This window comes from Mesocricetus auratus, unplaced genomic scaffold (genome assembly GCF_017639785.1).
Source record: "Mesocricetus auratus isolate SY011 unplaced genomic scaffold, BCM_Maur_2.0 Super-Scaffold_100006, whole genome shotgun sequence".
Lineage (NCBI taxonomy): Eukaryota > Metazoa > Chordata > Mammalia > Rodentia > Cricetidae > Mesocricetus > Mesocricetus auratus.
The window spans coordinates 19,119,515-19,133,918 of NW_024429190.1; positions in this window are offsets into that span (position 1 = coordinate 19,119,515).

Here is a 14,404-nt window from a genome sequence, read left to right on the forward strand (position 1 = left end):
CTTACAGTTCTGGGCGGGTTTCTAGGGACATAGAGTATACAGTGTGGGTACACTGGCAGAGATGATTCTTGTCCTTGTAACCAAGTAGAAATGGGTGGTGTGAGACTTAATCAAGCTGCTCAAAATGGTGCACAATTCAAAGTTATGAACTGTTTATTTCTGGAACTTTCCATTAAGTATTTTAGGTTTCAGCTGAGTTGGAGGTATTAAAACTATGGAAAACAAACTCACAATGAAGGATGTGGGTGACTGTATTTTATTAAATAAAAATCATCTTTATTTGAACTTGTTTTGAAAATAAAATCTTGCCCTTGTCATCCCTGATAAATAGATTGGATTTTGGGTTTCTTTCTCTGCTTCCCTTGTGTGAGGCTCATTGTGTGACACCTGAGATCGAATGAAGAAGATTTAGGACTTGATCTGGAGGAGCTTGCATTACAGCAAGGGAATGCACTTAGGATGAATGGAGGGGCAGAGTTGAACCACTTAGGACCCCCAGCACTGTCTCTCTGACTAAAGCATGCCTCAAACTCTCCTGGAGACCTAGACATGACAGGTGGCTGGGAAGATGGAGTTTGTGATCCAGAGGATGGGAGGATGGGCCTGATAATATGAATTCTTGTCAGGTCATGTCTATTCTGCTGACCTAGGGTCCCCTAACTTGATAGCCACTAACTCATAGCATCGTCTCTAATCTTAAGAAGCATAATTGCAGCCATTTTTCTCATCTTAGGTCATCTACCGTTTGAAAAACTAGAAGAAAATAAGAGAAAAACATTAAATGACTTGCTCAAATCAGAAATTTAAAACATAGCATTTCCTAACTCTTTAGACAGATTTTACACACACACACATACACATACACACACACAAACACACAAAGAGAGAGAGAGAGAGATAGAGAGAGAGAGAGAGAGAGAGAGAGAGAGAGAGAGAGAGAGAGAGAGAGAGAGAGAGAGCAGAGAATATGCTTTCTCCACAAAGACTAAAATTGGGAAGGTGAGAAAGAAAACAAAAACAGCACCTATCCTTGGAAGGTGACAGTGGCTTGCTTTAAGCATTTTGAATAAGGCATGTTGTTAGAGATGGAACTCTCCATGGGAAGGAGGGAAAGGGACAGCTGGAAGAAGTAAGAGCCCAGTGACCCTGAACTTCTTGAACTTCAAGGTCCTAAGAAGAATCCACATTCCTGTATGCTTGTTTGTTTTCTACAGTGACTGTTTTATTATTCCTCACCCTAGCACAGAGACAAGTGGCTGAGCAGGCTGAGGGATGCTACTAGGTGATACTGTCAAGGACTCAAACCTGTTTTATGGTTCTTTCATTTCCTTATGAGCCCTGAATGGCTGCTGTTGCTTCTCTGGCAACAGAGAAGTAAGTAGTAAAGAAAGTAATACACGAAGAACACATAGGCTGATTTCTCATTTTGTTAGGTGAATTCAGGCTTTCCTGGAGGGTACTAGCACTCTTCTGTATTGAGCAACATGTCTCCATAAACCTTTTATACAATACACACCATTATTAATCATGTTGTATGACCCAAAGATATCTAATTTAATCACTGAAATGATAAGATACCCCAAATTAGATTGAAATTTGTTTTTGCTTGACCACTATTGGCTAGAATAATGTCACATAACCACCTAGAAGGCTAAGGAGAATAGAATTAGACTGATCTGCCACCACACCAGAGGAGACCATCTTAGTATAAATCTGAAGTGTCTGATTATGCTAACTCTCTTGAATACTTGATTAATCCCATAAGATATTCTCCTGGTCAGGGTAATACTGCTGCAGACATTGATACAAGCTGGGCAGACTACTGCCCTCTTCCCCTGACTTATTTACATAACTGTAGTTAGGGTACCAGTCCTTGAAGCCAGACTCTGTAGGTTTGAATCCAGCCTTCTCAGGAACTGTGGCTTTGAGTCCAGTCCTCTCAGGAGCTGTGGCTTTGAGCATGTTTCTTGTTCCAGTTTCATCTGAATTTCTTCATCTCTGAAGAAAGGACTCAGAGTGGTTCTTGCCTTATCAGAATGTTGTGGGAATTAACACAGGAGCTTACAGAGGTACAACAGGGCACAGCCAGCCCATGGTTGTGCTTGATAAAGGCTAGCAATTATTCTTCAAAGTTCAGACATTTACATGGTGCTAGCCCTTATCTACACATTTGTTTGAAGTGCCTTTCAGTTCCTTCCCACCTGTCAAAGTTGGACGACTCTCTATGCTTTGAAGTTCTTCTGCCTTGAGTGCAGAGAGGTGTGCATTTTCTAGTCTTCTCCCTCCCTCCCCCCCCCTCTCTCTGTATGTGTGTGTGATGTCTCCGGCTCATCCTCCTCTCCCTTTCCCTCTTCTGTCATCTCCCTCTTCCTCGTTCCTCCTTCCAGTTTGTCTCTCTCTCTCTCTCTCTCTCTCTCTCTCTCTCTCTCTCTCTCTCTCTGTCTCTGAATCTCTCTCTCATCTCTTCCTCCATGTCCCTCATATACCTCTCTTTCTGTCACCCACCTTCCTTCCATTTCTTCTCTCTTCCCCACCATGATCTCTGTACACTCACAAGCACACCGGCACTTCTGGTCCACACAATATGCTTGTTGCCCTCTGTCCAAGTTTCCTCCCAGGGTTGTGATTCTAGAAAAGGCTTTCCCCACTGCCCCTGCATTTCTTTCAGTTGGAGCCTCAAAGCCCTCAGTGGATTCCCAAACTGAAGCTACATGTTTCTGAATAGAGCATGCGTTCAGGAGACTGCTTTTCAGATTCAGGAAGTTCATTTCGTAGCCTATGAAATGTTCTGTCCTTAAAAGATCCTTTCCCTGTACTGAACATAGGCCTTTTGCTCCTGTCCTTCTCCAGGAGAGCACAGCTGGTTCAGCTTCCCTACTTCTCTTTAGGAAGGGAGTTCCCTCTTATTCACTCCTGGGTGCCCTACCTCGTTGCACCCTCAGGCCATTTTTCCTTCCCCCTTTTGAAAGCCTTCCACATGCCCGTTTCACGAACACTTTCCTCTGGATAATCTCTCTGGGCCTCTTAGTGATAGCTGACTGCTGAGTCCCAGGCTTGCAAAAGGCAGATCTAGGGTAAGAGCATGCACTGCAGTGAACAGTCAGAAAGGACCTGTGTCCTGTTACTCTTCTGACTGGTCCCTCTTTTAGACATTTCAAACTGGCTGTGCCGGCTCATCCATCTTTTATTCCATGCATTTCTGAGACATCTTTCCTTAGGCTCAACAGAGACCTCATTTCAATACCTGTGCCCTTGAAGCACACACAGTAATTCTTAATCAAAGAAAACTTTTTAATTGATCAGTCCTGTTTCACTGTGAGGCGATGCTAGCATATGAAACACTAAGTGCCTTCTGTCCTGCAGGCAGCCGGCCCTAGGTTTATGGGTTTAATTACTTGGAAAAAGTCATCATCACCTTTCAGATGAACATGGTAACTGCTCCTGGGGTTGATTGTGGTGTGACCTTTGATATTAAAGTGTCATCGTAACAATTCAAGTAAATGTTTGGCTAGTGGCCGGCAACTCTAGAAGTAGAATATCATATCATGTAAATAAAATAGCTAGAAGGGATAACTTTGAATGTTCTCTGAACAAAGAGATAGTGAGTATTGGTGCTGATGGATAATGTGAAGATACCGAATCTATCATTTCACAGAGTGTATATGCCATAAAGAAAAGATGAACACTGGTGTTAATGGATTTCTAAATATCCTGAATCAATCACTTCACAGTGCAATAGGTAAGCCACAATACCATACTGCTTGATAAATATGGACAACTATCACCTATGAATCAGTTTCCATAAGCACATCTTTATGTAATAGGAAAACATGCTGATGTGTTCACATCAATTGCCATAACATGTGAGGGATATAAGGAAGCAATTATATGCAATTTAACAATGAACTTGTCAGATATGCAGGAGGTCAGCCAATGTATACACCACTAACCCCTTTTTAGGAAAGATAATTTATTTATAAGAGTGAAGATAATTATGAGATGAACACTGGGGTCAGTGAGGTTTATGGCGAATTACTGGGGGTCCCCCTTAACAATATTCTTGAAACCAATGGAAAGAATGGATGTCACAAAAATTTTCTATTGTTTCTGCTTTAATGTAAAGAGTTTGTGAATAAAATAATGAAGTAATGTGGTTAAAGACTTAAAAGCAATGGATCAATTGAAATAGCAGAGGCTATCCCTTCACATGTTTAAGGGTTTTTGTTTTGGTGTGTTCTCTATCTCACACATTGAGGCAGGTTCTTCACTAATCCCTATGCTGCTGTTTCTGCTAGACTGACTGGCCAGCTTGCTCCTTTCTTTGACAGCCTCTTACCCCAGGGTATGCTGGGATTACAGGCGGTCTGCCGTGTCTACTGCATATCTGTATGGGCGATGAAGATCTGGGCTGCAGTCCTTACACATGCACAGTAAGTGCTTTACCTTCTGAACTTCTCCCCAGACCACTTCATGTATAAGTTTGATTTGTAAATAAACATACAAATTATTTGTATGATAAATCCTCCACACACCCTCATGTTTTTGCACTATTTACTGTAGAAACCTTGTTCAGCTGCCAAGGGGGAAATAAGTCACTCAAGGTCAATTTTTTCCTTGTTTGCCTAAAAATAAACCTGTGCTTACATTGAGCCATTACTCAGTATTTTTAAAAGCAGATAAGATTCACTATAGCATAGATTAAATTGTGTGAAATCTAGAACTTTCTTTTACTATGTGTTTGCTTTTTAAAATTTTTTATGCATTGCACATACCAAACATAGTTCTCCCTCTCTCCCCTCCTTCTGCTTTCCCATCACCTCCACCCAACATACTCCCCATCCACTCCTCAGAAAGGGTAAGACCTTCCATGGGGAGTCAACAAAGACTGGCACATTAAGTTGAGGCAGGACCAAGCTCCTCTCACCTGCCTCACTTGACTCTGAGCAAGATATCCCATTATAGGGAATGGGCTCCAACAAGCATGCTCATGCACCAGGAATAGATCCTGGTCCGACAAACTGACCAGTCTAAATATGTTCCTTGTGATTTTAAAGAGGGTACAGGAGAAGGATAAAGACAAATAATTTTCTCCACATAAAAATATAGGTGCATATTATCGATGTTTATGCTGGTCAGTAGTTAATTTATGTTAATAAACTATGGTTATCACAGTTCAGTTCTATATGAATAAAATATTGCTTTAACTGAGCAAATAAATTTCTTCATTGTGTAGCCCACTTTTATAAAACTTAGCCCCGAACTTTCTCACTTAATTTGGCTTACTTTCATAAATTCTTTTGCTGTTTTGGTAGTTATTCTTCTGAAATGACTCTTGCAAATGCAATGTGATTTTGCTATATTCAAGGACTTATTTCTTTATGAATAAAGGAACAAAAATAATTCTTCATATGAAATACTAGAAAAATAGTCCATTTATCTATTCATTTAGCAAATAATTGAGTGCCTATCAGGTAACAGGCAAAGGTAACAGGGAATAAATCACACAGAAATATTTCATGTCAGGAATTTGTTGTCTAGTTGAAGATTCAGTGGCTTCTTCTTGTCCCCATGAAAGTAATAAAAACATCTCTCAGCCTATTAGCAGGTGATGCATGCTATGTAAACGGTATGTCAAGAAGGGAAGAAGGGGGCCAAGGCACGCCCCACAGGTAAGATTGCTGGCTGCTCTTGTAGAGGATTGGAGTTTTGTTCCCAGCATCCAAACCGGGTGGCTCATGAAAGTCTGCATCTCCAGTTGGAAGAGAACTGATGCCTGCTTCTGGCTTCTACAGGCACATGCCTGAACATGAACACACATGTATGAGCACACACACACACACACACACACACACACACACACACACACACACACACACACACACACTGGATGAAGCCTCTGATGACAATAGGACTAGGAACCAATCTACGAGTATATAAGAATATCATTAGGAATCATTTCACTGATTTTTTTTCTTCTGGGCTCATAGGAGCTCACGGATATTGAACTAACAACCTGGGAGCTTGCGCAGGACTGATCTAGGCCCCCTGTATATATGCGACAGTTGTATAGCTTAATCTTCTTATGGTACTCCTAATAGTGGGAGCAGGGGATATCTCTGCTCTTGTGACCATTTTTCTCATCCTGGGTTGCCTCATCCAGCCTTAATAGGAGGGAGGGTGCATAGTGGGCAACTTGATATGCCATATTTTGTTGACATCCATGGGAGGACTGTCCTTTCTTTAGAGAGAAACAGGAAAGGGCAGAGGGAAGGGGGTGGGGAATTGGGAAGAGAGGAAGGAGGGGAAACTGCAGTTGCGATGTAAAAAATATAATAAATAAAACCAAACATTGAATAAAAACAGGAAAGTTGGTAAGTGTTCACTAGAGGGAGGAGTGAGGGGGATAGGTTACAGAGGACCATGAGGCTCTTTAGAAGGTAGCTTGTCTCCTGAGTGTAGGGGAAGGGGGGAGTGTCCAGTTTCATTTGGACTGAGAAGTTAAAAGACCACAAAGAAGATTTCTAGGAATCCTGCCTGCTGTTCCAATACTGAGGGGCTGTGCGGGACTGTGAGGCCCTTCCTGTTCTCTTTATTGTTCTCTCTTTATACATCTATGCTGTCTGGGCTTAGTATTTACCTTTCATATGGCTGTGACAAATAACTGAAAAAGACAACTTAATGAAGGGTTTCTTACAACAGGGAAGTCAAGTCATGACTACAGGAGTATGAGGCAGCTGGTCACATTGTAACTCTAGCCAGGGAGCAGAGGCAGATGGATGCTGTGATCAACTGGAGCTCGTTCTCTCTCTCTGTCTCTCCCTGTCCCCGTCTTGCTCTCTCTCTCATAGTCCAGGACCCTAATCCAGTGAATGATGACACTCATGTTTAGGGTGGGTCTTCCCACTTCAGTCCACCCAATCTAGAGATTCTCCTGGAAGCAGCATGCAAGGTTTGTCTCTTTGATGTTTGTAGATCCTGTCTGGTTGACACTCAGCGTTGAGCATCACACTGGGTTTCACCAGTTTCCAATTGTTGGAGCTGTCACGATACCAGGTGTAAATAGATCCCGTAGTGACTGTGTCTGGTTGTAATGGTGATTGGTGGTGGGAAGATACACTTAATACTTAGTGGGTGACACCAAGGACAAGCAAACCTCTTATTCTATAGAAGGAAGTCTGCATTGCAGAATGTCCTGCTGAAAGCTGGACCAAGTCTTTGTTGAGAACATGGTGCTAAGTGATCAGAAAGCTCCTGTCTGGAGTCAAAGGCAAGTGCCTTTAAGCACATGTTAGTACAGAACACTTACAGCCTATTCCTGGGTCTCCTGGGAACACAGCCACCACAGAGTTCTGTGGTGTCCTCTTTACTCCTCAGATGTCCTGATTTTTCTGTTGGGTATGTTCATGGCTTAACTCTTTCTGGACTGCTTCCCATAGCCATTTGTTTGTTTGTTTTTTAAATTCTGTGTAACAAATACTGTGAACTCGGGATGAAAACATTCCTTATTTCTTACTCATATTTGTGCATGTAAGAAACCTGGTAGGACACTGGGCTCTTTGCTCAAGGTATCACAGTGTTGGTCAGGTCCAGGCATTGTTGTAGGCTCTGGGGAAATACCTGCTCTCAAGCTCAGTTTCTGCTGGCGAAATTCAGTTTCTCATTATTGAAAATGAGATTTCTCATTTTCTCACTGGATATCCATCATGGGTCAATTTTTTGAAACTTGACACTTTCTGTTAAGAAAAATCCTAGTGGTTGATCTTGTTAGTGTTAGAGAGAGGGCAAGAGAAGAAAAAATAGGCAAATGATTTACTGAACATTTAAAAAAACAATAACTTCTGCCTATATACTTAGAGGACTCTTCATTCCTCTCCATTTCCAAGTCAGCAACTGTGTTCTGTTCTGGTAAGCCTCTAGCTTCCTGGTCTGAACCATGGGGCGGTATTAAAGGCTCATGGGATTAGGCCAGTCCCCAAGGTGTAAGTTCCCTCAGATAAACCTCAGACTTTGGGTCTTAATACATTTGTAAAATTCTTTTATGCGAACACTTAGTTTTTGTTCTACTTTGGTTTCTTATTGTTGTGATAAACACAATGGTCCAGGCCAATTCAAGGAGGAAAGGGTGCATTTGACTTACAGGTCATAGTATATCATCTAGGGAGGGCAGGAGAGGAACCTGAAAGGAAAAGCCCTTACTGGCTTGTACCCTGTGGATTGCTCAGTCTGCTCTTATGTAAGCGAAGACTATCTTCCTCAGGGTAGCACTGCCCCCAGTGGGCTGGGCCCTACTACATCAACCAACAATCATGAAAATGTCCCTTAGATTTGCCTATAGGTTAGTCTGTTGGAGGCCATTCTTCAGTTAAGGTTTCCTCTTCCCAGATATGTGTAGGTTTGTGTCAAGTTAACAAAAACTATCTACGATAGTGTTTAATTGAATTAATGAGTAAAGGTGTGTCCGCATGGGGCAAAGGATTTAGGGACTTTTTAGAATTCTGTCTATCACATGTGTGAAGCAAATGTTTAAGTCCATATAATTCCTGTTTCTTTGGTGACCCCATTTGGTAAGAGAATCCCTCTTAGTGGGATGTTGTAGTATTAAAGACATTCCTATAATGACACATGAGTGTATCTTAAGGATGTAGTTATTATAGGTTATAATTCATATGCCAAATGTTCAACTTTGTATTTGCTTACATTTTTGATTCACATATAATAATTTTATGTACTTGTGTGGTGAAGTATGACAATTCAACAAAGGTTTATAATAGGTATAATTTATCTTTAATATGCAATTAAGTCTAACTATTGGTTTCTGTCTATATCATGTACTTACCTTTTAATTACTTTTAAATATAATTAGCAAAGAGGGAATATTATTTAGTAATTCTCTATAGCTCTTGCAATACAATGTTATTATTTTTGATATTATGTGCTATCCTTGTTTAAGAAACACATTTAATTTCTCAATTTTGAATTAGTACTTTGAGAATTTCATATAATATATTTTGGTCATATTCACTCCTCCTACACTCTCCCCAAATCCACTCCCTTTCCTACTGACACAACATTGTCAGTTGGAAAGTGCCAAATAGAGTTGGTACTTCACAAATTCTCTTGACTGTGTGACCTTCTCCTAGAACATGGTCAACCCACCAGGGGTCACACCCTCAAAGAAAAAGGACTCTACCTCTCTCATCAATGATCAGTTACCAATATTCCTTACTTAGGGGTGGGAATTTGTGCTTATCGTCCCTCTCTGTGCTGATATGTGCTGATATTTTGGCTGGCTTAAGCTTGCACTGCTCTATGTTTGTACTCTCAACTGCTGTGAGTTCATATGTGCAGCTGTCAAGCTGTATTCAGGAAGTATGGTTTCCTTGAAGTCATCCACCACTCCTGTCTCTTGTTTACAAGCTTTTTACCTCCACTCCTGCAGTGATCCCTGAAGCTCAGCAGGAGGAATGCGATAGACATGTACCATTGCTGAGCATTCCACAGTGAGAAACACATGATTATTGGTCGGGTAAGAAAAATCCATAAAGCATTGAAAATACCACAGCATTTATGGGTTGTAGTTCATTATATCTTTTAAAATTTCATTTTAATGAATTACACAAGCAATACAAGATTATGTTCAAAATATAAAGTACAGGTTAAGCTTAAGAAGTTCTTGCTGTTTCTTTTCTAATATGACCCAAAGAGTTTTGCCTTATATGTATGTATTGTTATTAAAGGTAATGCATTTATGTTTACTTCCTATTATGCATATTTTTATTATATTTATTTGCATGGGCATAATTAATTTTGAGATTCACATTATAAAGATGAATGCATGTTTTAGTATTAAATCCTGTGCTTTTACTTTGTTATGAATTTACTTTTTCATTTTTGCCTATTTTGCTTTTGAGTACTACTGGCTGGCAGGAGTGTTTCTAGTGTCTGCAAACTGCTTCAGCTTTGTCTACTGGGAAAGTTGCAATCCTTTCTCCTAGTTAAGTGTTGGATCTTTGCTTTTCAAAATGATATCTCAGTTTGAACGCTTTAATCTTCAATTATCAGCATTTCTACATGTTATTTTGTCTCTGTGTTTTAACTAGGAAACCTTTCCTATCATAAAGATAGTCCCATATCTCTGAGACATTTATTAGTACTTCAATTATATGCATTTATATAATTTATAATATTTTTATATAATAAAATGTTTATGATATTGTAGAAACAACTGCATTAATTTCCATATAATTTTAATTGTCATGATAACTGATTTTTCATTTTTCCATTTTTAAATTTTTTAAATTTCATTTTACATTCTAACCACAGTTCTCTTTCCCACTTCTCCAACCTACCCTTACCTGCTAACTAGCTCATCCCCAGTACACTTCTCCCATGAGGAGTCAACATATTCTGGTATAATAGGTTTGGGAAGGACCCAACTCCTCTCCCATGCATTAACGCCGAGCCTGTCATTCCACCATAGAGAATGGGCTCCAGCAAGGGAGCTCATGTACTGGGATTATATTGTCGTCCTACTGCCACTCAGTGTGGCATCTCACCCTAAGGAGTGGGCTCCAACAAACTAGTTCCTGTACCAGGTTTTTAGCATGGTTCTACTGCCAGAGGCCCCTCTGATAGTTCAAGCTTCGCAACTGACTTCTACATATGGGGGGCCTAGTTGGGTCCCCTGGCATCTCCAGAGTTGTCAGTCTAGATTTCATGAGTTTCTACGAGCTTGGTTCAGCTGTCTCTATAGACTTTTCCATCATGATCTTGACCTCCCTTGCTCATATATTCCCTCCTACCTCTCTTTGCCTGCATTCCCAGAGCTGGGCCTGGTTCTTGGTTGTAGATCTCTGTGTCTCCTTCCATCAGTTACTGGATGAGGGCTGTATGATGATAGCTGGGGTATTCACCAATCTGATTACAAAGGTAGGCCAGTTCAGGCATCCTTTCTTGTGGAATCTCTGGATTTACCCTAGTACCAGATTTCTCCCGAAGCCCATGGTGGCTTTCTTTATTAAGATATCTTTTTCATGAGCACTGATTTTTCATATGCAGCCCTGGCTATTTAATAGTTTCTGGGCTTGTTATCATGAATGATCATTTCAAAATCCTGATCCAACTTTGAGTTCACCTGCTGTTAGGATTATACAACCCCCAAATATTTGGTCCTAGCACTGTTGTATACCTTAGATTTTCATGTGGATCTTCACAATTTGATTGTATTTGATTCTGATAGTAGCAGGTGACATATTTCTATCTCCCTACATATTTCTTATGAACAAAAGTTGGAACCATGAGTTAACTGTGACTCAGGGTCAGCATTCAGGGCAAATACACTGCAATTTGCTTTGTATTACATTTCATCACGCCATGCTAAAATTCAGCTGTAGATTCAGATGGAACAACCAGTGTCAATAGTATATTGTCTTTTCAAGGTAGGGTTACAGTATGCTCTACTGATGGTCAATGGTTGCCTGAGCCAATTATTTTCAATCAGAGCTTTAAAAAGAATTTTCTAGATTTACGATTCATTCTTTATTTGTTAATTAGAATTATTCTCTAAATAAAATCTGAAAATTAATTTTCTTGGTGGTTTCTTTACTTACTTGTTTTCTGTGCCACACACTCTGGACAAGTAATACAAGACAGATGTTTACTTCTAATGTATAGAGAAAGCAGGTGGCAATCAACTGCTAGTAAAGTCATTTCTTCTTTTATTCTAAGTTTTTTACTTTCTCCACCTTCTCTTTCCTTTTACTTTATTTCAAAATTCGTTCTTCATAGTTCATTTTCTTTTATCAATGCCAAATCATAATATTCTGAGAAAGACATAAAGAAAGGAAGTTTATTTGATTCACAGTTTTGGTACAAGTTCAAAGGCTTTCATTTGGTAATCACCTTCTTTGTAAAATTCTAAGGTGGTGCAAGGAATGGCATGGGGGATGGGCAACATGCAAGAATCCAGGCAAAACCCATAGCAGTACTTCTTCAAGATAACTCATTAATCCATTTACCACATGGCTATGCATGTAGGCAGTGCCCCTTTAAAGTTCTCATCTGATCTCATTTCTTCATACCTCACAGTCGACATTAAGTTTCAACTTGAGCTTCAAAGGAGGAACTACCTTCAGACCACAGGACCACCAGTTCTTAGTGCTGACTGTATTATAGTCATTTGCATTTATCATCCTTTTGATGTTAAAATTGCCCTGTCCTTGGCCAGTAGAAAGCTGGTTCTTGCCTGCTCTGGTGACACAACCCGTTATTATTGCCTTGATCATTCTCTGGATTTCTGATACAATACTGTATCCCAGTCTTAATTTCTTGCCCCAGAAATGCTTTTAATAGAATTAACTACCTTCCTTCATGCTTAAACTTTTGGCATTTAAAAAATTAAAATCCATTTGATTAGAGTATAATTTACATAATTAAAGTGCACCCAGTTAAATGGGTTTTGACAAATATATTTGCCCATCAAACGGTCACTGTAATCAAGGTGGAACACTTACAAATACTCAGAGTTTCTTGCCTCTCTCTAATCAATGCCAACCAGCACCCCTGGTCCTAGGCAGCCATTGATATGTTCTCTAGGAGAGAGATTCTCATTTAGTTTGGTTTATTATAGAATTTCTTCAGAAAGAAGGAAATAGGATGCCTTCTTCTGTGTCTAACAGTTTTTATTTAGAGTAATTCATTTGAGACTCCACCTTAACATTTCATGTAATAGAGGTTGGTTATTTTATAGTACCAACAAAATTCTATCTACTTAACAGACACACTATAGATATTTGTTCATCTACTTAGTTGTTGATTGACATGAGGGTTGTGTTCAGTATTGATTATGCTATAAAAAAGCTCCTATGATAATCATATGCAAATATTTGAACAGAAATTTGTGTTAATTTTCATTGGGTAAATATCCTTTGTGTCATCTTTCTGTAACTGAAATACATCTTTGAGATACATAATTCATAAGATAGAAAGTTTATTTTGGCTCATGGGTTTTAAGGTTTCAGTACTTGATGAATTGGATTCCTATTGTTTTGTGTTCTAGGGCAAGGTAATATGTCATACTAACTGCACATAGCAGAGGAAGCTCCTGTCAAAGCATCTGGGAAGAGAGAAAAAGAAAGACATCAGAGCTCCCAAATTCCCATTGCAATAATTATTTTTCCATTGCAGTGATAAAATGCAATGAGCAAAGGCAACTTCAGAAAGAAAGGTGTAACGTGTAGTTTTCCTCTGCCAGCCGCTTTGGTTTTTCCTCCCCGCCAGCAGCTTGGGCTCTGCCACAGTTGCAGTCCCCAAATAACACACAGGAGGCTATATTAATTATGAAGCTGTTGGCCTTGCTTGTTTCTTACTGGCTAATCCGTAATTGTTACTCTAAGTATTTCTCTTACCAGAGAAAAGGGTCCGGACATCTTACTTCTCTGGCAGGCTACATTGTCTCTGCCGTGTCTCTGTTTTCCAGAATCCTCCTCAACTCCTAGTCCCACCTATTTTGCTTCCCTATTGGCCAACAGTGCTTTATTGACATATACACAGGACTTCCCCATCAGAAAGGTTTATTTGGGTTCACAATTTCAGTAGCAGAGTCCATCATGGCAGGAAAGGCATAGTAGCAGGTGGCCCAAGCATAAAGTTTAGAAATCACATCTCAACCATAGAAAGGAAGCAAGAAAATGAACTAAAAGTGTAGCAAGACTGTAGACAACCAAAAGTTGATTCCATTGTCATACTGTTCCCAGGAAAACCCCACCTCTCAGTGATTTCACAACCTTCCCAAATATCACTGCCAACCAGGGACCACTTATTCAAATATACAAGGCTATGGTGGATATTGCTCACTTCATACCTGTGAGTGAGCAGGTATTTAGCACACTCTAAATAATATAATTTCTTTTTACTAGTCTTAACTTCCTAAAGGTTTTGTCAACTTCAAGAAGCACCACAGACTGGGGGCCCAAGTCTTTGCTGCACGTTCAAACAACAGTATTCCACCCCTGTGTATGACATGTTACAATGAAAATTTATTCTGTCACTCTTCAAGAGTTCCCCAAACCCAAGTGATCCAGCATTGTTCAAAAATTCAAGTACAAAATCTCCCAGGTGATGCAAAGCAAACTGGGCTTACTGGGCTTTCTCCTTTATGAAAAAATAAAAATGAAAGTTACTAAAGAAATTGAAAAGAATCTTAGTTACAGGATCTATGAATCAAAAACAACTAAAGAAATTACAAAAAGTTACAACTGTTTAAGACATGGCGGACAGAGGGACATTCCATTCTATGGGAAAGGAATAGGACATGAATAGGAAGAACTGGTCCAAAACAACTCTGAAAACCAGAGGGCATACATAAAATTCAATTTTCCATGTCTTGCACTTGGGGCACATGCAG